The sequence below is a fragment of the Apium graveolens genome, chromosome 11 (genome assembly GCF_009905375.1).
Source record: "Apium graveolens cultivar Ventura chromosome 11, ASM990537v1, whole genome shotgun sequence".
Classification (NCBI taxonomy): Eukaryota; Viridiplantae; Streptophyta; class Magnoliopsida; order Apiales; family Apiaceae; genus Apium; species Apium graveolens.
Window position 1 is genome coordinate 179923010 of NC_133657.1, and position 25702 is coordinate 179948711.

General features: G+C 35.9%; 1 pseudogene; it reads left to right on the forward strand.

Annotated features, from left to right (window-relative positions):
- Positions 1 to 1643: 1643 nt before the first annotated feature.
- On the forward strand, positions 1644 to 19855 carry LOC141696202 (glyceraldehyde-3-phosphate dehydrogenase B, chloroplastic-like; annotated as a pseudogene).
- Positions 19856 to 25702: the final 5847 nt, after the last annotated feature.

The window sequence follows — 25702 nt, forward strand, 5'->3', positions numbered from 1 at the left end:
ATCTTTTCTTTTGTGCATGTATATAAGAAACATTTTATGGGGTTTTATGTTCTGTTCTTTGGGGGTTTCTTTTGTGCTTGTTTGTGTTTGCATTTAATGTGGTTTCTTTATTATGGATTGTCCTATTTTTTTTTACATTTTTGCTCTGTTTTTGGAAGAATGTGTATTTAATTATGTGATATTCTCAAATCCGGACTAATAGAGCTATAGAGCATAATTTAGAATTTTAAAGTTTGAATTTTTAAGGTATAGCTGCCTTTGCTAAATGATATATATGTTATGTTCACCCATTTTCCAGTCCTGAGAGCAACCTCTCTCCAAGTAGAGAGGTAAGATGTTTCTGATGTGTCATATTCAATATATTGTTCTCTTGAATTACCTCAGGCCAATTCTGAACATAGAGAATCTAGCCCCGTTAATTGAAATACTGACACCTCAGAAATTAATCTTACCACAGTAGCCAATAGCAGTGGGATTAGTGGTATTTCATCTGTATAAATCGAAGAAAGAAAATGTCCATCAGTAATAGATGATAGTTCATCCACATGCTCAACAGACACAATCCCTTCAGTAATAGCTAATGGGCCTAGTATAGGAAGCTCACTTGTAAAACAAAAAAGGCAAAAATCATTGTTTAGGTAATAAATTTCTCTCTAATGTTGATTCAATTGTAGCTACACCTTCACTTAAACGTTTGTCTTTAATATCCACATATCAGATGTTTCTTGTGACGTGGGGCAGGTAATTGATTCTACAAGAATTTGCAAAGTAGCTGAACCAGAGAGGGATGTCTCAAATTTATACACTTACTATACGGGAAACAGTCTACACTTACTGATGAGCCATATCATAACACTAGCTCAACAAGACAAAATAACCATTACATCCTATGAGTGGAAGCTTTCCCGTGCTAAGCGTCTTGCTCGTATTGCTCATTCTACTATTACTCTTGTTGTTCCTGATCCTCAGGGTTGTCGAATTGGTTCCGGTGCTGCTACTCTCAATTCCATTATTGCCCTTGCTAAATATTACCAGCTCCATTTCGACTCTCATATAATTATTCTCATTCCCCCTTTTTGATATTTATTTCGGATATAGGTACTCTGAATTATACTTAATTATGATCACACCATATTTGAATAGTATATTATGCTTGATGAATTATGACCACACTACTTTTAGATAGTGTATGTAGTTGAAGTGACTTCAATGAGGATTACATTTAGATGAAAAGTATAAGGATTAAATCACTCTGATAGGGATTTACATTTAGATGGAAATTATAAAAATTACATTTAGATGGAAGGCAAGCGAGCAACAAGTGGCCTTTTTTTCTTTCTAATTGGAGTTATACAATACTTGTATTTTATGTATTATATATGAATTATATATACCTACACTATTTTTTTGATACAGAAAACCGTATTGTGATACAGAAGTAATCAATTTATAGACAAATCTGTCTATATGGTGTTTTTCTTATAGGTAATGAGCCGGATGCCGGCACTGCCTCTATCAATCAATGATGAACTTACAAATGTTATCTTGCCTGGTATGAGTCAGGTAATTTTCTCGCACTTCACTCTTTTTGTGCATATGTTGTTGGAAGTGCATCCTTCTTAAATTACAAATTTAGGATACATATGTCCACAAACCACAGTCATAACTTTTGTTTTTACCCTACTCAATGCTTCTCCAAGGTTCTCTCTTTCTCTTTACTAGTATACATAAAGCAGTTAATTATTTGTTTTTTAGTTTTCTGGATTTCTTAGTTGCGTTTTCTTTATGTAGAGACTCGATGTAGCTGAATTTTCTGGGCTTTGATCCAGTGTTTCCCTGACATACTCTAAGAGTGCTAGGGAAGGGTCTTTCTTTGATGTGGTTGCTGCCCAACTTACTCCTAAGGTTAGACTATTCTGTAAACATTTACAAATCATAAATACTTATAGTTTGGGTTAGTAATAAATTTATTCTCTGATATCCTTCATACACTTAACAAACCATGATTTTGACAATACATGACTATAAAAATTCTCTTCTTAAATGACAATATCAGTAATGTTTTCTGTTGCTTTTCTGGAATTAGACTACAGGAATGTCACCTGTTAAAGGAGAGACAGTTGCCAAATTGAAAGTTACAATCAATGGTTTTGGTCGTATAGGCAGAAACTTTCTCCGCTGCTGGCATGGGCGCAAAAATTCTCCACTTGAAGTCGTCGTTCTTAATGACAGTAGTGGTGTCAAGATTGTGAGTGGTATTTTTAGAGTTCTAATACATACTATGATGATTCCTGAAAGTTAATTTATTAGTTGGCATAGTAACATCTGTTAACAGTTTGATGACTAGTTAATTTGCATTGCAAGTGTAGGCATCACACTTACTGAAGTATGACTCTATGTTGGGTACTTTCAAGGCCGATGTTAAAATAGTAGACAATGAAACCATCAGTGTTGATGGAAAGTTCATCAAGGTTGTCTCCAACAGAGACCCTCTGCAGCTTCCATGGGCAGAGCTTGGAATTGACATTGTTATCGAGGTATCTGTTTGATTTAAGAGTACCATATTTGTTTTCATTTAATTTTGGAACTGTCCCTACTTCAGATATCATATTCTGTTAAAATTCTGATTATCATACAACATAACTTTTTTTTTACTAACTGGTATATATGAATTGTAGGGGACAGGTATGTTTGTGGATGGCCCTGGTGCTGGGAAACAAATTCAAGCAGGTGCCAAGAAAGTTATTATCACTGCACCAGCCAAAGGAGCTGATATTCCAACATATGTCGTTGGAGTAAACGGAAAAGAATATGACCATGATGTTGCGAATATTGTCAGGTCAGCAAATTTGAAATTCATTGACTAGCAAAAAAAGTTATTAGCCAAGAACTGAATTACTGTAACAAAAGTTATTACTGTGGTTTGTGGACATGTGTATTCTTCTTGGTAGTTGATAAGTCACTAAAGTCTCTTAGACAGCCAATTACTTCTCAAGTTGGAGAATTCGTCTTGGGGGCAGTATCATCCTTGTACTTCGGAGATGCAAATTATAAAATGTACTGTGTTAGTTTTGTAGTATTAAATGCTATACAGTTCTGATTGGTTATCTTCAGCATTTCCTCCAAACAGAAGCTGTATGTTTGGACATTCTAGCAAGATTTATTCCCTGTTGATTTTTTCACTGTTTCTTATAGGTGATCTGTTTTCAGAAGGATCTCTGAATCCATATGTAGCTGATCCTTATGCATTTGATTAGAGATAATTATAATTCTTCTTAATCTATCTTTTATGAAAATTAATAAAACAAATCTGCTGTGACCGCCACTCTTACTGTCACAGGTTGGATTAGAAGCCAACAGATCTATACACACCCATACTCACTGTTATAACATTTGAAGGGAAGAAGTCAAGCAGGCTGCCTACAACTGACAGTTTTGGCTGATACTTTGGCAATCGCACAACATCATGATGCAGTTAGTGGTACTTGCAAGCATTAGAGATGTTTATAATGTCGGATATAATAACTAGGGAATTTGGGTTTTATTATTTTTGGTTGGGATGTTTATTATAGAATTGAATATATGTACGAATTGAGTTTGTTGTAGTGAATGTTAAGAAATTTTCTATCAATTTATATTTATGTTTCTGTTGGATGTTTTTGGATGTTTTTTGTTGGGATGTTAGCATTGTTTGGTTTTTTTGGTTGTAGATGCAATCGGTTCCCTGTGGCTGTAAATAGTACCAGGATGGCATGCAATTTACAGAACATTAACATCATAATGATTAATGTAAATCGATGTAAAAAATATACAAAAGACATCAGGTAAAATAATATTAAACGAAAAAGAACTAAAAAAATGATGTGAAATAGTCATTTGACATCGGTTCCGAAAAGAAACTCAATCTATATTAAGTCAAATAACATTGATTAGAGAAATTGGCTGATGTTAAACAAAAAGATTTAACATCGGTTTCGTGAAGAACACCCGTGTCTTATCCATCATTTCATATCGGGGGATAATATAACCGATGTCTGATCAAACATTTCACATCGGGCAACTAATCTAACCGATGTCTGATCTAGCATTTCACATCGGTTTGTTCAAAAGAATTTTAATAAATGACTTTTAGAGCTTGTAGATTTCTCGTTTTAATGGATAAATACCTCATAATATACTCATGTTCACCTAAAAATAGTGTAATATAAGCTGAAATTTGTTGCAAAGTGAAAGGCATATGTTAAGCCTATTTGTTTATTCGAGGATTTAACTCAACTCAAATAAAAATGTAATAAGTAAATAGTGGATCTATCGTCAGAGAGATCTCACAGAGTAACATCTGTCAGAGGGTTAAGAAACATTATTCATCTACAGACTTGAAGACTTAATTCACTGGAAGAAGCTCAAGAAATTGATCAAGCCTCAGTGATATAAATCAAGATTGTGGATTTAATCAAGTGACAGAGATCTCGTCAGGGTATCAATTAATTACAAGGATTTAGTCTGAAGAAAATCAAGAGTATCAAGGTCAAGGCTTGAAGAAACGTCACGGAAGTTAGTCACTCATGAACCAGACAGTACATCGAGTGTCAACATTGAAGTGGTGGAATTGATTCATAATTGACAGTAATTTTCAGAAGATTTTCAGAAGAATGGTTGCTGCTCAAGATTAGTATTAATTCTCTATTAATTAATTAAGTCAAATAATTTAATTAAGAAAATAAATTATATCTGCAAAGATTAATTTATTGATTAATTGAATTAATTGATTAATTAATTCAGAATTAATATTAAGGATTTTCAGAATTGTTATTAGATTAAAATCTATTAATAATTCAGTAAGACAATTTGATTTGAACTACTATGACAATCGGTATGACAATTGATAGTCATACCGAAAGTCTTGCTAGTTCATTCTGATTGTCTTGCTAGCTATTGGGATTGTCTTGCTAGTTCAAAAGGATAGTCTCACCGAAAGTCCTTCCAGTTCAAATGGATTGTCATGCCAGTTCATTTGATTGTCTTGTCGAAAGTCTTGCTGATTCAACAGGACTGTTTTGTTTACTTAAACAACAAAAAACACAGCAGAAGACATTCATGCAATAATTCAACTGAACACACAAGTCAAGAACTCAGCAGAAACAAAAGAAAATTATTTCATTTTTCATCTGCTTTATTTCAAGATCAAAATTCTAGATTGTAAAGTTAAATCCAAACCACTAGAATTATTTATCTTGTTCTTGTGTAACAATCTAGCGGATTAAAATCCCTAGAACTTAATCTCAAATCGCATTTAGCATTTGATCTTTTCAATGCAAAAATAGAAAAAGTTCATGTCAAATTTATTCTAAATTTGTAATAATTGATTTGAGATTAATCTCTTGTAACAGATACCGTTGTTGTAACACCTTTCAAGTTTAATAAAAGTTTTATTTAACTTGAATTTTGTTTCACCTTTTTATTCCGCATTTTATTCGATTAAACGGTATTGTTTGCATTCAACCCCCCTTCTACAAACAAATTGGGACCTAACAATTGGTATCAGAGCCTTCTGATTAACGTACAAATCAAGATCCTAGACTTTTGTGTTTCTTTCACTCCTTGAATTTTTTATTCACTCAAAAAAAAAATTTCATAATGACTACACAAAAAGTTGGAACCGTTAAAATTCCACTTTTCGATAAAGAAAATTATGTTATGTGGAAGAAGAAGATGCTACTATTTTTACAAGTTGCTAATCCCAAATATCTGCAAGTGTTAAAGAAGGGTCCAAAAATTCCTATGGTTATTGAACCAGAGGTAATAGAAAATGATGTGGTGATCACCAAAGCGAGAACTTATGTGAAAGATCCTGAGGATTTCTCTCCTGCTGAAATAGAAGAAGCCTCCCTGGATGCTAGCCTTCAATTAATTTTAGTAGATTCCCTTGATCCCTTGATGAATAGACATGTGATGAATTGTAAAGATTCCAAACATATCTGGGAAACTATTGAGGTTATTAATGAAGGCACAGAGGAAGTTAGGGAGAACAAGTTAGAAATCCTAACCTCTGAGTATGAATACTTTAAATCCAATCCAGGAGAAGGAATCACTGAAGTGTTTGAGAGGTACAATGCATTGATCAACAACCTGAACATTAATGGTAAATACTATTCCATCAGGGAGGTCAACAAAAAGTTCCTTTTAACACTGCCAACTCATCTCGAACATAGAATCACTGCCATAAGAGAAGCAAGAGATCTGAGTGAGATTTCTTTGGATAGGCTCTATGGTGTGTTAAAGACTTATGAGTTGGAGCAGATTCAGCAGAAGGAAGTTTACGGGAAAGGAAGAGTGGTCAGCACGTCTACTGCTCTAGTAGCTGATGAACAACAACAACAACAACCACAATATCAACAACAATCTCAACAGTCAGAAAGAATGGTACAGTCTTCCAAGGTTGAAGAAAATGTGATAGTAGCAGAATTTGATCCTCCTACTACAAATCAATCAGGAGATGATTATTATTCCTTGGAAGAACTGGAGCAATTGGAGGATGAGTCAATGGCCCTTATTGTCAAGAGATTCTCAAATGTCAGATTCAAAAGGAATCCCAAGTTCAAGTACAAGTCCAACTACAACAGATTCCATAAAGGTGGATCTTCATCCTCTAACACCAGCAGTGGTGGGTATAAAACAGGGATGGTTGATCGAAGCACCATTCGATGCTTCAACTGCAATGAGTTGGGACACTTTGCCACAGAATGCAGGAAGCCAAAACAAGTTAGGAAGAACTCTTACGATTCTAATCAGAAGAGTAAATCTGAAAGGGCTTACCTGGCAAAGGGAAGAAGCTGGGATGATACTGACAGTGAAGATGAAGAAGTTGGGAATCTTGCTCTCATGGCTAGTGATGCAAACACCTCATCGTCAAGAAAAGAGGTAAAATTTACTGATGCTGAATTAGTTTATCATCTAGGAGGTTCCTTAGATTGTGCTCGTCGTGATAATGAATTGTTAAATCAACAAATCAAAGACCTTGAGAAAGAGGTCAATGAATTAAGACTTGTGCACATTAATCAAGATAAATTAAAAGAACAAGTATCTTTTCTAGAGAATAGAGTTGACTGTTATAGACAACTTGAAACTATTCTCAAAGACAAGATCACCGGTCTTGAGGCTAAGGTTAAAGCTTACTTTAATTCTTGTTCGAAGTCCAAAGAGTTTTACAATAAGCAAGCTGTTAATCAAACATCTGGAATAGGTTATGATTACAATGCTGCTATTGGAAAATTAGGCATAAACTCCCCTCCTCATATATGTGCTAAAGGCAGGGAAGTACCACATGTGCTTAAGGGTGTTGATGAACCCCTCTATAAAGAATCAATTGCTGAACCATTTGATGAGACCTCATTTATTATTCAAGAAGAAATCTGTGCTGAAGATAATGCCAATGAGAAAGCTGTCTCCAAGTCAAGTGTGTCAAAAGTTCCAGTCAAGGTTGTGAAAGCAACTGAGACTAACTCAGACACACATGAGTTGGATAACACAAATGCCATGTCTACCATGCATAAGTTGCCTATTGTTAATCCCTCTCATAAAGTATGTGGTGTTCCTGATTGTATGTCTTGTGCTTTTAATCTGATGTATGCTTATTTTAATGGTAAGCATGTTTCTAATGATAAGACTACTCCTCGTCAGCATGTGAATAATAGAAAGCATGATAGGTCTAAGACTGCTAGTCCTCCTAAAGCTAGAAAGGAGACATTTGTGCCTAAGCCTAAACAGAAATCTATCAAGGCTGTTTACAAGGTCAAATGTCCAGTCATTGAGAAAGTTGAGAATATTAAAATTAAGAATGTTGTTTTGCCTGATAAAGGCCAATTTTACAAATATGCCGGACCCAGCCAAGCTTGGGTTCCGAAGAAGGTCTAATCCATTTGTATTGCAGGGCTTTAAACAGGTACAACCGGTAGTGTGGATTCTTGACAGCGGATCGTCAAGACATATGACCGGAGATAGAGCCCTGCTATCAAATGTGGTTGAGAAAGTTGGCCCAGTGGTTACCTTTGGAGATAACAGCAAAGGTTTAACGGAGGGATATGGCTGTTTGCTAGCTGGAAATGTTATCATTGAAAATGTGTATGTTGTACAAGGACTTGAACACAATCTGCTTAGCATTAGTCAGTTCTGTGACAACGGCTACAATGTTTTATTCGACAAGCTGAAGTGTCAGATTCTGCACAAGAAAAGTGAAAAACCCTCCTTAATGGGAATCCGGAAAGGAAATCTGTTCATAGCTGACATGAACTCTGGAAGCAATCCTGAAGTCAATTGTTTCTATGCAAAGGCATCGTCAGATGATAGTTGGCTATGGCACAAGAGACTTTCTCATCTCAATTTCAAAACAATGAATTCTCTTGTAAAAAGAGAATTGGTAAGAGGTCTGCCTCAGCTGGAATTCTCTCCAGAAGGACTATGTGAGGCTTGCCAGAAAGGAAAGTCAAAGAAAGCAAGTCACAGAGGCACTAACACATCTTCCATAACTGGTGTTCTGCAATTATTGCACATGGATTTATTTGGACCAGTTAATGTCCTTTCGATGTCAAAGAAGTGTTACTGTCTTGTGATAGTTGATGACTATTCCAAGTATACGTGGGTTTTATTTCTTCACTCCAAGGATGAAACACCACAAGTTGTGATTGATCATATCAAGATGATTGAGTTAGATTCTAATATCCCTGTTAGAGCAATAAGGTCAGATAATGGAACAAAATTCAAGAATTCACTTCTCAATGGATTCTGTACAGACAAAGGGATTACCAGACAATTTTCAGCTCCTAGAACCCCTCAGCAAAATGGAGTGGTAGAAAGGAAGAATCGTACATTGATTGAAGCTGCAAGAACAATGTTAAGTGAATCAGGTCTTCCAATGTACTTTTGGGCTGAAGCTGTCAATACTGCATGTTATACTTAGAATCGAACTCTAATCAACAAAGACTTCATGAAAACTCCTTATGAAATTTTGAATGAACAGAAACCTTCTATCAAATACTTTCATGTATTTGGTGTCAGATGCTTCGTGCTCAAGGATGGAGATGATCGTCGTGGTAAATTCGAGGCAAAGGCATATGAGGGTATTTTTGTTGGATATGGAAGAAGATCATACAGAGTGTATATCATTGATCAACACAAAGTAACTGAAAGTGTCAATATTACATTTGATGACACTAAACTCCCTAGTATCCAAACTGAAGATCCTTCTGAGAAACTGAAGTTTGATGATATGTCAGATTCAGAATCAGAACATGGTCAAGAACCTGAGTTTGTTGCTGGTGAAGAACCTGTTAATCATGATGATACTCAAGGTAATAGTGATGGAATCTTTGGCAACAATGGAGATACCACTGCTACTGACGGAGAATCTTCAAGTCAACATGGCAACAACTCAGGGGGAGATGCTGAAGGATCATCTAGTAGGACACAACATCCCAATGAATTTCAAGGCGAATCATCAAGATCAAATCTTCCAAGACAGACTGTCTGGAATAAAGCTCATCCTTTTGAGTTGATTATTGGTGATCCAGATGTTGGAGTCAGAACTAGACGTGCTACTCAAAATGAGTGTCTGTTCTCAGGATTTCTTTCTGAGATGGAACCTAAGAAGATTGAGAAAGCACTGACTGATCCAGATTGGGTGATTGCTATGCAAGATGAGCTCAATCAGTTTGAAAGTCAACAAGTCTGGAAACTGGTACCTAGACCTACACACAAGAAAGTTGTTGGTACTAGGTGGGTATTCAGGAATAAACTAAATGAAGATGGTGTGGTTGCAAGAAACAAGGCAAGACTGGTAGCAAAAGGGTATTCTCAAGCTGAAGGCATTGATTATGATGAAACCTATGCTCTAGTGGCTAGACTTGAGCCATCAGGATATTTCTGGCATGCGCAGCATTCTCAAACTTTAAAGTTTATCAAATGGATGTCAAGAGCGCCTTTCTGAATGGAAAGCTGGATGAAGAGGTATATGTAGAGCAACCTCCTGGTTTTAAAGATCCAGATCATTTGGATTTTGTCTTCTTTCTTTTCAAGGCTATCTATGGGCTCAAACAGTCTCCAAGAAAATGGTATGACACTCTCTCTGAATTTCTTATTGAAAATAGCTTTATTAGAGGTGTCATAGACAAAACTCTCTTTTCTAAAAAACATAAGAATGATACTATATTAGTCCAAGTCTATGTGGATGATATAATATTTGGGTCTACTAATGATAATCTCTGTAAGAGATTTGCTAAGTTAATGCACAGCAAGTTTGAAATGAGCATGATGGGAGAGCTGAAGTTCTTTCTTGGATTACAAGTAAATCAAAGGTTAGATGGAACATTTATTTGTCAATCCAAGTATCTCAAGGAACTCCTCAAAAAGTACAATCTAGAGGATTCTGCATCAGCAAGGACTCCATCAACTACAGCTGTCAAGCTTGGACCATGTGAAAACTCCATTAAGGTAGATGTCACAAGCTACAGAGGTATGATTGGCTCGTTACTCTATCTTACTGCAAGTAGACCAGATATTATGTATGCTACATGCTTATGTGCAAGGTTCCAAGCGGATCCTAGAGATATTCATCTCGTTGCTGTTAAACGAATCTTAAGATATCTTAAGGGAACACCAAATCTAGGTATTTGGTACCCTAAAGAATCTGGTTTTAACCTTGTTGGATATACAGATTCAGATTACGCAGGAAGTGTTGTTGATAGGAAAAGCACCTCAGGGAGTTGTCAATTCCTAGGAAGCGGGCTAGTCTCATGGTACAGCAAGAAACAGCAAACAGTTTCCAAATCAACGGCCGAGGCTGAATATATTGCTGCTGGAAGCTGCTGTGCTCAGATCTTGTGGATTAGGAACCAGCTACGAGATTATGGCTCTGTATTGAACAAAATTCCTATTTTATGTGACAATACAAGTGCAATAGCCATCACCAACAACCCTGTGCAGCACTCGAGGACAAAGCACATTGACATCAGGTATCATTTTATTAGAGAGCACGTCATGAATGGTACTGTTGAACTATTCTTTGTTCCAACAGAAGAACAAATAGCAGATATTTTCACTAAACCACTTGATAAATCCATATTTACCAGATTAGTTGGTAAATTGGGTATGTTGAATAGTTTTAGTGATTAATCTAGTTAATATCTAAGATCTATTCTTGAATGAATTTACAAATGAATTTTTCATAAATGAAAAATTCATTTGCAAATTTATTTTATCATTTTATCATATTTCTTGCTTATTTCTCTATAATTGTTATTATCTTATCTATTTTATTTACTCTTCTTGTTAATTTCAAATATCTCAGAATATTTTATTTTCTCTAAAAATATTTTTCTATGAATTTTATTTGCTAAAATTCAACAGAAATCTATTTTTGGAACAAAAATAATTAATTCTGAAATACTGTCTTTGTTTTTATAAATATTTTATGTAAGTATATAATTGTCTTTCTACTGGAATGACAATCGGCAAGACAATTAGAATTGTCTTGCTGAAAATCATTTCAGTACATATTTATATATAAATATGTTAATACTAATTCTGCTTATAAATTGCTTTATTTCCAGAATGACAATCGGCAAGACAATTGAAATTGTCTTGCTGAAAGTCATTTCAGTATATAATTGTGTTATTTTGGTTATCAGTATAGTTTTATACTGGCAAGACAATCGGTATGACTATCAATTGTCTTGCCAGTTATAAACCTTATATATAAATATTTTTCTTTTATTTTATACTGGTATGACAATCGGTATGACTATCAGATTGTCATACCAGTTATATATATTTAGTGTTTATTAATTTTATTTCAATTATTTTTTTGTCTTTAAGCTGGTAGGACAATCGGTATGACAATCGGTATGACAATCCGATTGTCATACCAGTTCTACTACTTAACCTTTTTTTTTGTTTTGTTTTATTTTATCAGTTCACTTTCTTTCTTTTCAAATTCCAACAGTTATCTGTCTCTCTCTCTCTCCGATCAAACACAAATCAATCGCCATTGTTGTTTTCCTTGCTCGAGTTTTTACTCAGCATACATCACTCCTGCTATATATACATACAAGTATATACATACAGGAGTGCTGCCAAAATTTTTTCAAAACTGTTTTTTTTCGAATCATTGTGTTTGTTGATTTTGGGTATTTTTAATTTTAATTTTAATTTCTGTTTTGTGTCTTTTGGCTTTTCAAATCTGCGTTTGTGAGTTAAGAATTTTAACAAGATACATTTCTGTCTAAATTTTTCGATTATAATTAATTTAATTCGAATTATTAAATTAATTTAATTAATTCGAATTTTCTTAATATTATTCTTAAAATTCTGAAAGTGTGTGTCTTATTATTATTTTAAATGGCTCTCAATTTCCAAATTGTCGCGCATAATCAGGTTGGTTATTTTAATCCAGAAAAATGTGATGTGGAAAAATTTAAGCCATGGATTAGATTTTTAAATGACCATTCGATTGTTACCTCTGCTATTAAATCAAATGTGATTTTAAATGTCGATCTGCTTAGACTGATTTGCACAACCTCTACTGTGGCCGATGATTCAAAATCTTTTTCATTCACCGTGGCAAACACATAGTATGTAGTTGATGAAACAGTCGTCAATCAAGCGTTAAATTTTCCATTGGACAATTTCTGTAATTTGCCCTCTGAAAATGATATCACAAAATTTTTCCATGCTATTCACTATCAGGGGGTGATCAATTTAACCAAACTTTCAAAATCCAATTTGGTGTCTGAATGGGACATTTTCTTCGATACACTTTCTAAAGTGTTTGCCAACTGCACTAAATCCAACTTTCACAACATCACTTCCACTCTGCAGTATATTGGTCTTGCGGTTGTTTTCAATCAAAGGATCAATTTTGGCAAACTACTTTTTCCCATTCTCTTGAGACGTCTCACTACTGCTTTACGTGATCATTCTACAAATCGTAGGGTATCATGTTACTATGCTCGTTTTCTCATGCTTATAGCAGATCATCTTCTCACACCTGAGCACAAAGCCCTTTTTGCTAACTCTGCAGTAACTGAACCCCCTCCTGTAAGCAAAAAGATTTACACCCGCCAAGACACAACCTTCAAATTCATGCAAGTTCCAGTACTTGTATCTGCTTTCATGGCCACTTATATTCCTTTACCTATTTTCAATCTTCCCGGTCATGAACAGCAACCTCAACCTCCAGTGGTTCAAGCCACCCAGGCTCCTCCAACATCAGATGCACTTCCATTACAGGTAGTAATTCCTCACTCTCACTCCATTCCTACTTCTGTTGAAAGACCCCTAGTGGTCGATAGGACTGACCATGAAGTTGTAGAACCACAGCTTCAATCCCAGGTCATAGAGCCAAACACAAAGTCACAACCTATCTCAACCTCTCCCCCACTGTCTAAAATGTTACCCAGAAGGTTAATAGGAAGTAGTGTATTGTTGAATGTGAGTGAACCCTCAGCTCTGCCTCCTCCCAAGAAAAAAAGAACATATACTGAGGCATCTGAAAGCCCATCCTTGTCCTCCCAACAGGACATGGACTTTGAAATGGCCAATGAACAGTTACTAAAGACATTCTCTCAACAGGATGAATCTATTGAAATTCGCCATAGGGTCATGGCATCTTGTACTGAGTCAAGCACAATTCCATTACTCACAATGGAACCATACATACCCACAGATGATACTCAGGAAACAGAGCAAGGAGTGCACATAGAGTCTGTTACAGTGCCTGCCATAGTTACGGCAGAAGAGCAGTCACATGCTTCTGAGGGAAAATCTGACTCTCAGCCACCCTTAATAGAGTCATTTTCTCCCCTCCCAGATCAAACACCTCTGGCTCCCTCACGGGATTCTCCACTCACAGATTTATCTGGAGAAAGTGGAGGGCAACTCGGTCAATCTATCCCTGAAGCAATTCAGACATCTATTTCACATGAAATGATAGGTTTGACTGAGGATTGGGACTCACGAATTCCCATTGCACCACCACTGACCTCTCTTGAAGAGGCTAGGGTGATTTTAACTGCAGGTACAGAAGAACAGCAACAGGAAGACTCCTCACGAGCAATTATATTGAGAGAAACACAAGCACGTGAGGTGAGTGAACCAAACACGAGTGAAATTCAGGTGAGAGCACACACAGACACAGATACTGAAAACCTGTTAGCTCAAATTGCTGCTCTAAAAGAAGAACTTGCTAAAAGCCAAGCTGAGGCACAAGTATTCAAAGCACAAGTGGTTGAACGGTCTTCTTCTTCCACCTCTGTCAACAATCGGCTGGCACTCATCAGGAATGATATCTCAGATCTCAAGAACACTGTCACACCAAAGCTCAATTCCATTCAGGAAACTCCAACTTTATCAGCTGATGACATTTCTAACTTCTGCTCTCTACATACAAGAATGACTTCTCTTGAAGACCTGGTTGAAATGAATCATGCACTGGACTCCTCCAGATTTCTAAAGATAGAAACGGGCATCGAACATCTTAATGAAGGAATGAAACACTTGTATTTCATGATCAAGAATTCTCACTGCCCTAATGAAGAACAAATAACCTATTTTGAAGGGCCGTCTGGTGGAGGCTCAGGCTCTGGAGGTGATGGAGGTCATGGAGGTTCTAAAGGAAAGTCAGTAGAGGATCCCTCAACTAAGGGGGAGAAGAAAGGGAGTAGTGGAAAGGGAAAAGAAAAAGATACCTCTGCTGGAGACAAAGGAAAGGCTGATGATGTCTACTACAGTGGAGAACAGGATGACTTTGATATTTTTGACATTCCCACTGAACCAGTCTTGGAAGATAAAGATGGTGTATTTGAAGCTGAAGAGGTAAGTGATTTTGGAGAATGGGAAGAGGAAGCTACAGTGGATCCTATCTTTGAGAAAGAGTTTCAGCAGCAGCAGTCAGAGATGAAAAGAAAAGAAGCTGAACTCAAAAAGGTCTCCCAGATCATTGACATGAGGAAAGACATTCAAAGAACAGAAACTCTTCAAAAGCAACGTCTTCATGACATTAAGGCTCAAGAAAGGAGAAGAGATGTCAGACTGAAGATTGGTGAAAAATGGGATGAAGCTAGGAGAGTACTTGATATGCCTCAGCTGAGCACTAACAATGATAGGCAGTTCCTACATCTTCTTGACAAGCTGGAAATCTCAAATCCTAACAATGACATGTACATGAATGCTATCAAGACTGAAGTCTCAATGATCACAACTGCTTTTGACAGATCCCTAAATGAGATGAGCATTTTTGTATATTGTCAGAGTGAAGGATCTTTCAAGGTGTCACTTAATCTGTTTGAAAATTGTTCTTTGTCAGAGACTTGGGTTCTTCTCAACAAAGTAAAAAGAAGCTCAGAATTGAATGAAGTTCTTCGAGAAAGGCTTAAAGAGTTTGCCAACAGGGCTAGTCCTCAAGTGGTCAACAATCCTCATCAGGTGAGATTCTTTAAGTCTGATTGTCTTTAAATCTGTCAGCTAGATGTACAATCTCTTAAAGACTACTCAGCTAAGCATCTGGTCTGGATGGAACATCATTTAAGAACTGCTGGATACTCATCCATGTCGAAGACTCAAGCTGCTGATTTGATTCAAGCTTATTGTGAAAATAATATTAAAAGGTACAATCAGATCAAGAATAAGCTGAAGTCAGTTGGAGTTCAACCAGTCAGACCAGCAAGCTTCACTTCAGAAAAGGAACGTGTCTTTGACAAGGAGTTGCTTCAAGATTTAGAAGAAGGTGAAGTTAGAAGAGAAGACAACTGAAGTCAATTAGCTCAAAACTCAATGTAATATGATTAGAGCTTTATGAATCAAGATAGACTAATGTAGTTATATGTTCAGGCTAGAGGAACATCTATCTTGTATTCACTTGTAAATTTCTTTTGGAATCTGGAAAATGTTAAATATAATCCAGAACTTTTCTGCTATTTACTTTGCATTACTGTTTATATCTTTTTCTTATTTGTTAGTTGAGTTATCCTCTAGGTATTTGTTGTTATTGTCTAACAAATAAATAGGGGGAGATTGAAAGGCATATGTTAAGCCTATTTGTTTATTCGAGGTTTTAACTCAACTCAAATAAGAATGTAATAAGTAAATAGTGGATCTATCGTCAGAGAGATCTCACAGAGTAACATCTGTCAGAGGGTTAAGAAACATTATTTATCTACAGACTTGAAGACTTAATTCACTGGAAGAAGCTCAAGAAATTGATCAAGCCTCAGTGATATAAATCAAGATTGTGGATTTAATCAAGTGACAGAGATCTCGTCAGGGTATCAATTAATTACAAGGATTTAGTCTGAAGAAAATCAAGAGTATCAAGGTCAAGGCTTGAAGAAACGTCACGGAAGTTAGTCACTCATGAACCAGACAGTACATCGAGTGTCAACATTGAATTGGTGGAATTGATTCATAATTGACAGTAATTTTCAGAAGATTTTCAGAAGAATGGTTGCTGCTCAAGATTAGTATTAATTCTCTATTAATTAATTAAGTCAAATAATTTAATTAAGAAAATAAATTATATCTGCAAATATTAATTTATTGATTAATTGAATTAATTGATTAATTAATTCAGAATTAATATTAGGGATTTTCAGAATTGTTATTAGATTAAAATCTATTAATAATTCAGTAAGACAATTTGATTTGAACTACTATGACAATCGGTATGACAATTGATAGTCATACCGAAAGTCTTGCTAGTTTATTCTGATTGTCTTGCTAGCTATTGGGATTGTCTTGCTAGTTAAAATGGATAGTCTCACCGAAAGTCCTTCCAGTTCAAATGGATTGTCATGCCAGTTCATTTGATTGTCTTGCCGAAAGTCTTGCTGATTCAACATGACTGTTTTGTTTACTTAAACAACAAAAAACACAGCAGAAGACATTCATGCAATAATTCAACAGAACACACAAGTCAAGAACTCAGCAGAAACAAAAGAAAATTATTTCATTTTTCATCTGCTTTATTTCAAGATCAAAATTCTAGATTGTAAAGTTAAATCCAAACCACTAGAATTATTTATCTTGTTCTTGTGTAAAAATCTAGCGGATTAAAATCCCTAGAACTTAATCTCAAATCGCATTTAGCATTTGATCTTTTCATTGCAAAAATAGAAAAAGTTCATGTCGAATTTATTCTAGATTTGTAATAATTGATTTGAGATTAATCCCTTGTAACAGATACCGTTGTTGTAACACCTTTCAAATTTAATAAAAGTTTTATTTAACTTGAATTTTGTTTCACCTTTTTATTCCGCATTTTATTCGATTAAACGGTATTGTTTGCATTCAACCCCCCTTCTACAAACAAATTGGGACCTAACACAAAGACATCACATTTAATCTTAAAACCGATGTATAACACTGTAATAGACATCGGCTGTTAACCGATGTCAAAGGCTGATGACATTTAACATCACACACGAAGACATCGGTTCAGATTTTTTTTAACATCGGTTCTAAACCGATGTCTGATCCCATATTTCTAGTAGTGTGAGCAATATCTACTCAACGGATGAGCAACATCTACTCGACGGATGAGCAATATCTATTCAACGGATAAGCAATATCCACCGGGAGTAGAGAAGTCAGGAAAGCTACTCGAGAACTCAAAAAGATATCGACAAGTCATTCCTTCACTAGAGAACTCAGAGTTATCGACATATCTATATCCATTCGAGAACTCAGAGATATCTACAAGTCAAGTGAAGTTATAAAGACTAGAGATCTCGATGAGCTGAATACCTCTACAAGCCAAACTCATTATGGAGTACTAGAGATCTCGATAAGCCTTAATACTTATCGAGATATCAAGTGTTCAAATGAATCAAACTGGAGATCTCGAAGTACAGTCTCAAAGTACAGAATTGCAGATCAGTTTAATATCCAAGATAAAAAATCAACAAACAATCCAACAGCTGGATTGACAAGTCTACAAAAAGCAGCTTGAAGAGTGTGCAAGATCAATGGCAAAGATTAACTGACAGAGGAAGATTAAAGTAAACACGGGACTGGCAAACATTTCACAGCATCTTTTAACTTCAAACATGAGCAACCAAGATTATCAAGCCATTTTTCTTGCTTATAATGAAGAAGTTGAGGAGCAAAAGGAGAAAATTGTCAATGATGCGGAGCCAGATGGGAATGTGGATGCATGGTTGTCTGAGGACTTTGCCTTGGAAATGAATCAAGTTTTGGCCAGATTTAGAGAAGAGTATGTTACTATTCTGGGCAGTAATGCAAAATACTTGAGTCCAAAAGCTGTCTATGATGCCATTACAGATATATACAAAGCTCAGCTCAAAGCATTTCATCTGTTTGGTAAGGCTCTTGAAATCAAGCTCACTAGTCATGAAGATAGAATCAGAAAACTGTTGAATGAGAAAATGGACATGATCATACAATCTCAAGAGCAGATCTCTTCAAAATTCAAGCATTTTTTTGAGCAAATGGCTAGGATGGACCTTGCCGCTATTGAGAAGGAAGTCAAAAATCTCAAACTATCCTTCACAAATCTCCATACAGTGATCCAGCAACAAATTACTCACTCAAATGAGACCTGGATCAACTTCACCAGAGCAGATATAAACCTTCAGCATTGCTGATGGAAGGGATCAAAGAGGCTGTAGGAGAACACTTTGGCACATCTAGCAGCTCTTATCAGCCTGGATCCACCTCAACAAATCTGCAAATTCAGTCTCTACAAGATCAAGTCACAGCATTGCAAGACTCCAACTCCTCTCTCACTGTACAAGTTCAGGCTTTGACATCTCTTGTCAAGAGCTAACAAACAGACATCAAAACTCTGGTGGACTCCCATAAGCATCTTCAAATGCAAAATTCCATAGCTTTAGGAGCCATCATGGGTAAACTCAACATACCACTACTTTCTTTGCCTGAACAAGTAAGACCTGAAATCCCTACTCCCCTTCTCATGTCTGTCAACAAGACTAAGGGGGAGATAGAGGCTAGGTTGGCACATTCAAGGTCATCTCAACAAGTCCAAAGTGCTGAAGTGAGTTTAAATTGAAAAATTGATATTGGAATGGAGAGACTTCTTAAAGCAGCTGAGGGTCCCAGTCAAAGCAGAGAATTTGATGAACTGCTTAAGGCACTCCGAGTTTCTCTCAATAACAATTTCTTCACCTAAAAGAAAACATTGGACATGACAATAAACTCAATAAGAGTGATCTTGGTAACTAAAGACAATTTCAAGGAAAGAAGGATAGTGGTCAACATCAATGACTTATGGGTAGACAGATGTATGCAGGTGTCCCATTACTATCTTATCTCTAGGAGGGCATCTGAATTAGATATTTTGATAAGCAAAGTCAAAATTGTGATTCATGAAGATACTCTCTTGCTAAGAGAATTGAAGAATGCACAAGTAGTTGCTTTCCCAGAAGCTTATCTACAGCCTAGCAAGGGAGTGGCATACATTTGTTCTACTACCAAACATTTCAAACATTTTTAAGTTCCTAAACAATGTGTCATGGTAAACAAAAGGCTCATCATGACTCTTGAAACTGAGCTGAAAGTAAAAAGGAACAAGACTGTTGAAGATGAGGAGATGATAAAACTGTTGAGAAGATATCTGGATAATGCAGAAGCAAACTTGCCTAAAACAAAAATCAACAAAGATGATTTGGATGATGATGAGCAGAAGAAAGATGATCAAAATTCTTTTGGCTTAAATTCAAGTCAGTCTACTAAGCCATCTGGAAGCAGGGGTGGAGAGAAGAAGAAGGATGACAAGAAAGATGAAGATATGAAGAAAAAAAAGGGAAAGGAAGAGAAGAAAACCTCATGATCACTCAAAAACTCAAACAACCCTAAATATCCAAACGCAACCACCTCAAACCTCAGGTCAACTCACAACATCAATTATCTCTAACATCAAATCTTCCCAAACACCTAAGCCAAAATTTCTTTACAGACACACTGTCAACTCCTTCCTAAAAATTCCAATCACCTCAAGCCTCACAAACTTCAAGAAAATAACAACCCTACCTTTAGCCAAACCTTCACTAAAATTTAATCTCAAATCTGTGGGAAGAAAGTCTAAGAAAGTCAAGCCTGTAAAGGAAGTGGAAGTCACTGAAAGGGCCATCTGTAATTGCTTCAAAGAATCTGACTTTCTACCTCTAAATTTGTATTCTGTACTTGTAACCCTTAAAGTCTGTAAAAATACAAAGGAGTAGACTGGAGTCTTTTTCCTAAAACAGTATCAAGCCTAAGGATTCTATCTGGAAGAAGATCAAGAAGATCATGCCTCATAAGAATTTTGAAGAAGTTTGGAGTTGAATAAATATGTTTGGAGAAAAATATTCTAAGTCAAGATCTCTACATGTCACAGATTTAATGTTATAGAGAAGTCATTAGAGAACTCCAGAATGACTTATCGAGAAGTCATTCAAACTCCAGAGAGTTCCGACGGATAAGCAACATCTACTCGACGGATGAGCTATATATCCACTCGATGGATGAATAACATCTACTCGACGGATGAGCAATATCTACTCAACGGATGGGCAACATCTACTCGACGGATAAGCAATATATATTCAACGGATAAGCAATATCCACCGGGAGTAGAGAAGTCAGGAAAGCTACTCGAAAACTCAAAAAGATATCGACAAGTCATTCCTTCACTAGAGAACTCAGAGTTATCGACATGTCTATATCCATTCGAGAACTCAGAGATATCTACAAGTCAAGTGAAGTTATAAAGACTAGAGATCTCGATGAGCTGAATACCTCTACAAGCCAAACTCATTATGGAGTACTAGAGATCTCGATAAGCCTTAATACTTATCGAGATATCAAGTGTTCAAATGAATTAAACTGGAGATCTCGAAGTACAGTCTCAAAGTACAAAATTGCAGATCAGTTTAATATCCAAGATAAAAAATTAACAAACAATCCAACAGCTAGATTGACAAGTCTACAAAAAGCAGCTTGAAGAGTGTGCAAGATCAATGGTAAAGATTAACTGACAGAGGAAGATTAAAGTAAACACGGGATGCTGAAGATATGCTAAGCCAGAAATGAAAGATTTGCTTTTCTATAAATAGAAATGACAAGTGACAATTTAGAAAAGCTAATAGCATGTTTATTATGTACTGTGCAAACCAGCAGTTAACTGAGCTATAAAGTTAACACTGGTCCTCTAGTTAGAGGTAACAATTTAGACCAAAAATTCTTGTAACACTCTTGAGAAGAAGCTGAGCTCTTTAACTTCAAAGAGCTTAGAAATTTTGTAGCAAAGCATCTTAATTTTTAATACAAAAATTAAGTGAGTTTTGAAGATCTGTGTTTTTATTTTATGCAAGTTTAATTTCTGCATGAACACCTTTCTATACAAGATTTAATTTACTTTGTTCAACCATTATCTTTCAAGAAAAGCCTAAAATCAGAAAAATACATTCACCTCCTTCTGTGTGTGATTCATTACCTAACATAGACCATTTTCTTGCAGATGGAAGTTGACTCCTTGAAGATGAACCTCCCCCTTGATCCATGAACTCCCTGTTATTTCTTTTATTAGTACTACTATTATTTCCTGATGCTCCCCCTGAATCAGTGTTCCCATTGTTATCAGTATTTGACTCATCCAAATTTAAAGAGGATGAGTCTGATGATCTTTCTACTAATGTCTCTTGATATGAATCACTTGTTGTAGTCTCTGGATTTGATTTATGTTGCTTCCCCTCAACATATGCTTCAGTGTCAGAAGAATTTCCACTGTCCTGTGGAATCTCAAAGCTTTAAGTGATATCAAAACATACTGTATCAGAGTCAGGATTTAGAAGTTTAGTATAAGGTACTTCATTTTCAAATCTCAATTTGCCATTGGTCATCTGCATCTTCTAGACCTGTTATCTTTTTGTCATCAAAAGATACATGTATGGAATCCATGACTGTTCTTGTTCTCAGATTGTAAACTCTGAAGGCTTTTGTAGTCAATGGATAACCCACAAATATTCCTTCATCAGCTTTCAGATCAAACTTGGTCAGCTGCTCCGGATGAGTTTTGAGAACAAAACACTTACAACCAAAAATATGAAAGAACTTTAAATTTGGCTTCTTTCCTTTCACCATATCAAATGGTGTTTTTACATACTTGTTGATCAATGTTGCATTTTCTGTAAAGCAAGCAGTTTGCACAGCCTCAACCCAGAAGTTGGTAGGCAATCTTGTTTCCTCTAGCATGGTTCTTGCAGCTTCTATCAGAGTTCGGTTCTTTCTTTCAACAACTCCATTTTGTTGTGGAGTTCCAGGAGGAGAAAACTCTTGTTTTATCCCCTTGAGTTTGCAGAACTCTTCCATAGAGCTATTCTTGAATTCAGTTCCATTATCACTTCTGATGATCTTCACTTTGTATGTTGATCCTTTTTCCAGCTCCCTCACATGATCAAGAAGAATGGATGGAGATTTATCCTTGGTGTGCAGAAAATACACTCATGTGTATCTTGTATATTCATCAACAATTACGAGTGCATACCTCTTTTTGGCAATTGACATAACATTCACTAGACCAAAGAGATCAACATGAAGTAGATTATATGGTTCAAAAATTGAGGATTCAGTTTTACTCTTGAAAGAAGTTTTCCTTTGCTTGGCTTTTTGGCATGAGTCACATAATTTATCAGGAGTAAAAACTGCATTGAGCAATCCTCTAACAAGATCTTTCCTCACAAGTTTATTGATATTGTTGAAATTGAGGTGAGAAAGTCTTTTATGCCCGTTCCAGTTGTCTTCCACAGATGCTCTACTCAGTAGACAAACTTTTGAATTATCAATACTTGTGGAAACCCTGGCTTCATATAAACCACCATGTCTCACACCAGTCAATGTGATCTTGCCATATGTCTTACTAAAAATTTCACAATGATCCTTATAAAAGTTGACATGGTAACCTCTGTCACAGATTTGACTCACACTAATCAGATTATGCTTGAGTCCTACAACTAGAGCTACATTTTCAATGATGACATTTCCAATTGTGATTTTGCCATATCCTAAGATTTTTCCTAAGTTGCCATCTCCATAAGAAACGCTTGGGCCAACCTTCTCCTCAAATTCTGATAGCAGGGATTTATAACCAGTCATATGTCCTGAGCATCCATTGTCCAAGACTAGAGTATTCCTCCTGTCACCCTGCAATCAGTAATTTGAATCAGTAGTGATTTTAAGGACACAGACTTGCTTGGATCCTTTGGTCTTTTTAAGTTTGTTAACATATGCAACATATGACTTTTTATCAGAGTTTATGTTAGCATCCTTACTATCAGTATTTATACATGCAGAAAAAGATTTTACTTTAATTAAAGAGGGTTTCACTTTATAATAATCATAATACAAACTGTGATACTCTTTACATGTATAAATAGAATGACATACACTTCCACAATGAAAACAAGGACTTTGTGGTTTATATCTAACTGTTTTATTCCTAAAATATGATTTGGAAGAAACAACATTTATCTTGTTATTCTTCTTGTAAGAATTAGCAAGATGATTAGTGCTATCACAGTTTGAACAGGTCTTTCTAGGTGCATTAGGTGGGGTTACATAATTTTCATTCTTACTAACACCTACCTTGCCATTCCTATTTTTCCTAGACCTTTTCCTCTTATCTTTCATGTGTAGATCATTCAGCTTTTGCTTAAGCAGTTTCTGAGTCATTGAATCAATATTTACTGAATTTGTGTGAACTTGTTCACTCTTTTCAGTAATTAAGTTTGATCTAGGTGCTGAGGTAGTACCTTCCTTATGAATTGACTTAAGGGTATAAACACTAGGATTAAATTTAATGGTCTTTATTTGAACCTTGTTCATTTTGACCTTGCTATCAGTTTTTATTGGTTCTGTTATCTCAGTTTCTTTTCCATTTTTCTTATAAGAATTAGATCTAGCTGAATATCCTAATCCTGATCCCCAACAAACATTCTCTAGAATTTCTAGAGTTGATTTTCCTGAGTTAGTCCAAAGTTTAATGACTTCTCTTTCTTTTGCTAGCTCCTTTTCTCTAGATAAGCATGTTTTTCTAGCAATTTTTCTTTGACATAAACATCATTGTCTCTTTCTTTTTGAATTTCTATCATGGAAAGCAACTCAGTTTCTAGGTGATCATTCATTTTCTTTTAACACAAAGTTTTCACTCTTGATTCTATTATTCTCTAAGTTTTGATCCCTAAAACTAACATGCAGGACTTCAGAAATAATCTTAATTCATAGATATCATTAGTATCAAAAGCAAGAGCAGTCTGAGGTGTCTTTAATTCAGCATTGTCAGCCTCAGCATCAGCTTTTTCCATGAGAGCATTATTGACTCCATTATCTGAATCTGATGAATCATCCCAGTTTCTCTTCCTTGAGATCAAGGCTTGTTTGTTCTCAGCTCCGGGTTCTCTACATTCAGCTGCAAAGTGTTCAATTTCATCACAGTTGTAACATCTCTCTTTTGACTTGTCAAGTTTTCCAGATCTTGATTCCTTCCCGTCAGTATTTCTCCTATTGTTCCTCTTATCAGAGTTTGAGGAACTGAAGCCTTTTCCGGAAAATCTTCTCCATTTCCTGAAGTTCTTGTAGACCATCTTCTTGAAGCTTTTAACCAGTAGTGCAGCCATTTGATCCATATCTTCATTGTTATTATAATCACTTTCAGTATCTGATTCAGTATCAGTATTTAAGTCATCATCAGAGTTTGATGATTTAGTATCTGACTTTGCAATCATGGCTTTCCCTTTGGAGTAGCTTTTTCTCCTAGCTTTCTCCTTTGGCTTCTCTTCAACCTTGAGTGCAACTGGTTTAACTTTTGATCTTTTCCTCTTGATTCTTTGCTCCAACTCTAGTTCATGAGTTTTCAGAACTCCATAGATCTCATCTAGAGGTGTGATGTCAAGTTGATAGTTATCCCTTATTGAAGTGACTTTATAGTCCCACTTTTCAGGGAAAGCAAGTAGTAACTTCAGGTTTGAGTCCTCCAAATCATATTCTTTGTCGACAAGGGATAAGTCATTCAGAAACTTCTGGAATCTGTCATAGATCTCAGTTAAGGACTCATTGTCCCTTGAGTCAAAGTGCTCGTATTCTTGAGTAAGTACTGTCCTCCTGTTCTTCTTGATAGTAGTTGTACCTTGACACTTTACTTCTAAAGCATCCCATATCTATTTTGCTGTCTTTCATCCAATGACTCTATTGGACATAACAATATCAAGACTATTGTGTAGGATGTGTCTGACCTTAGCATCCTTCATGATAGATGAGATATCTTCAGGAGAGTAGTCCTTCATGTCTTTGTCTATCATCTTCTCTGGTTCTCCTGCAAGCGAAACAACTACCTTCATTGGTCGGTGAGGACCATAATAGATCCTGTTCAGATATTTAGGATCTGTGGCTTCCAAGCACATGGCCATCCTGACTTTCCAGATTGGATATTCATGTATTTTCAGGATAGGCACCTTGATTACTTCATACTACTCATGTTGCTGCTTATCTGTGATATGGCTGGAGGTGGTGGCTTCGAATTCGGATTCTGTGTTTCTTCTTCTCCTTTGTCTAACATGGTTAATTGATTTTCGGATCTTAAACTGTTTGTATGTTAACAACAAGCTCTGATACCAATTGTTAGGCCCTTAATTAACTTTAGAGG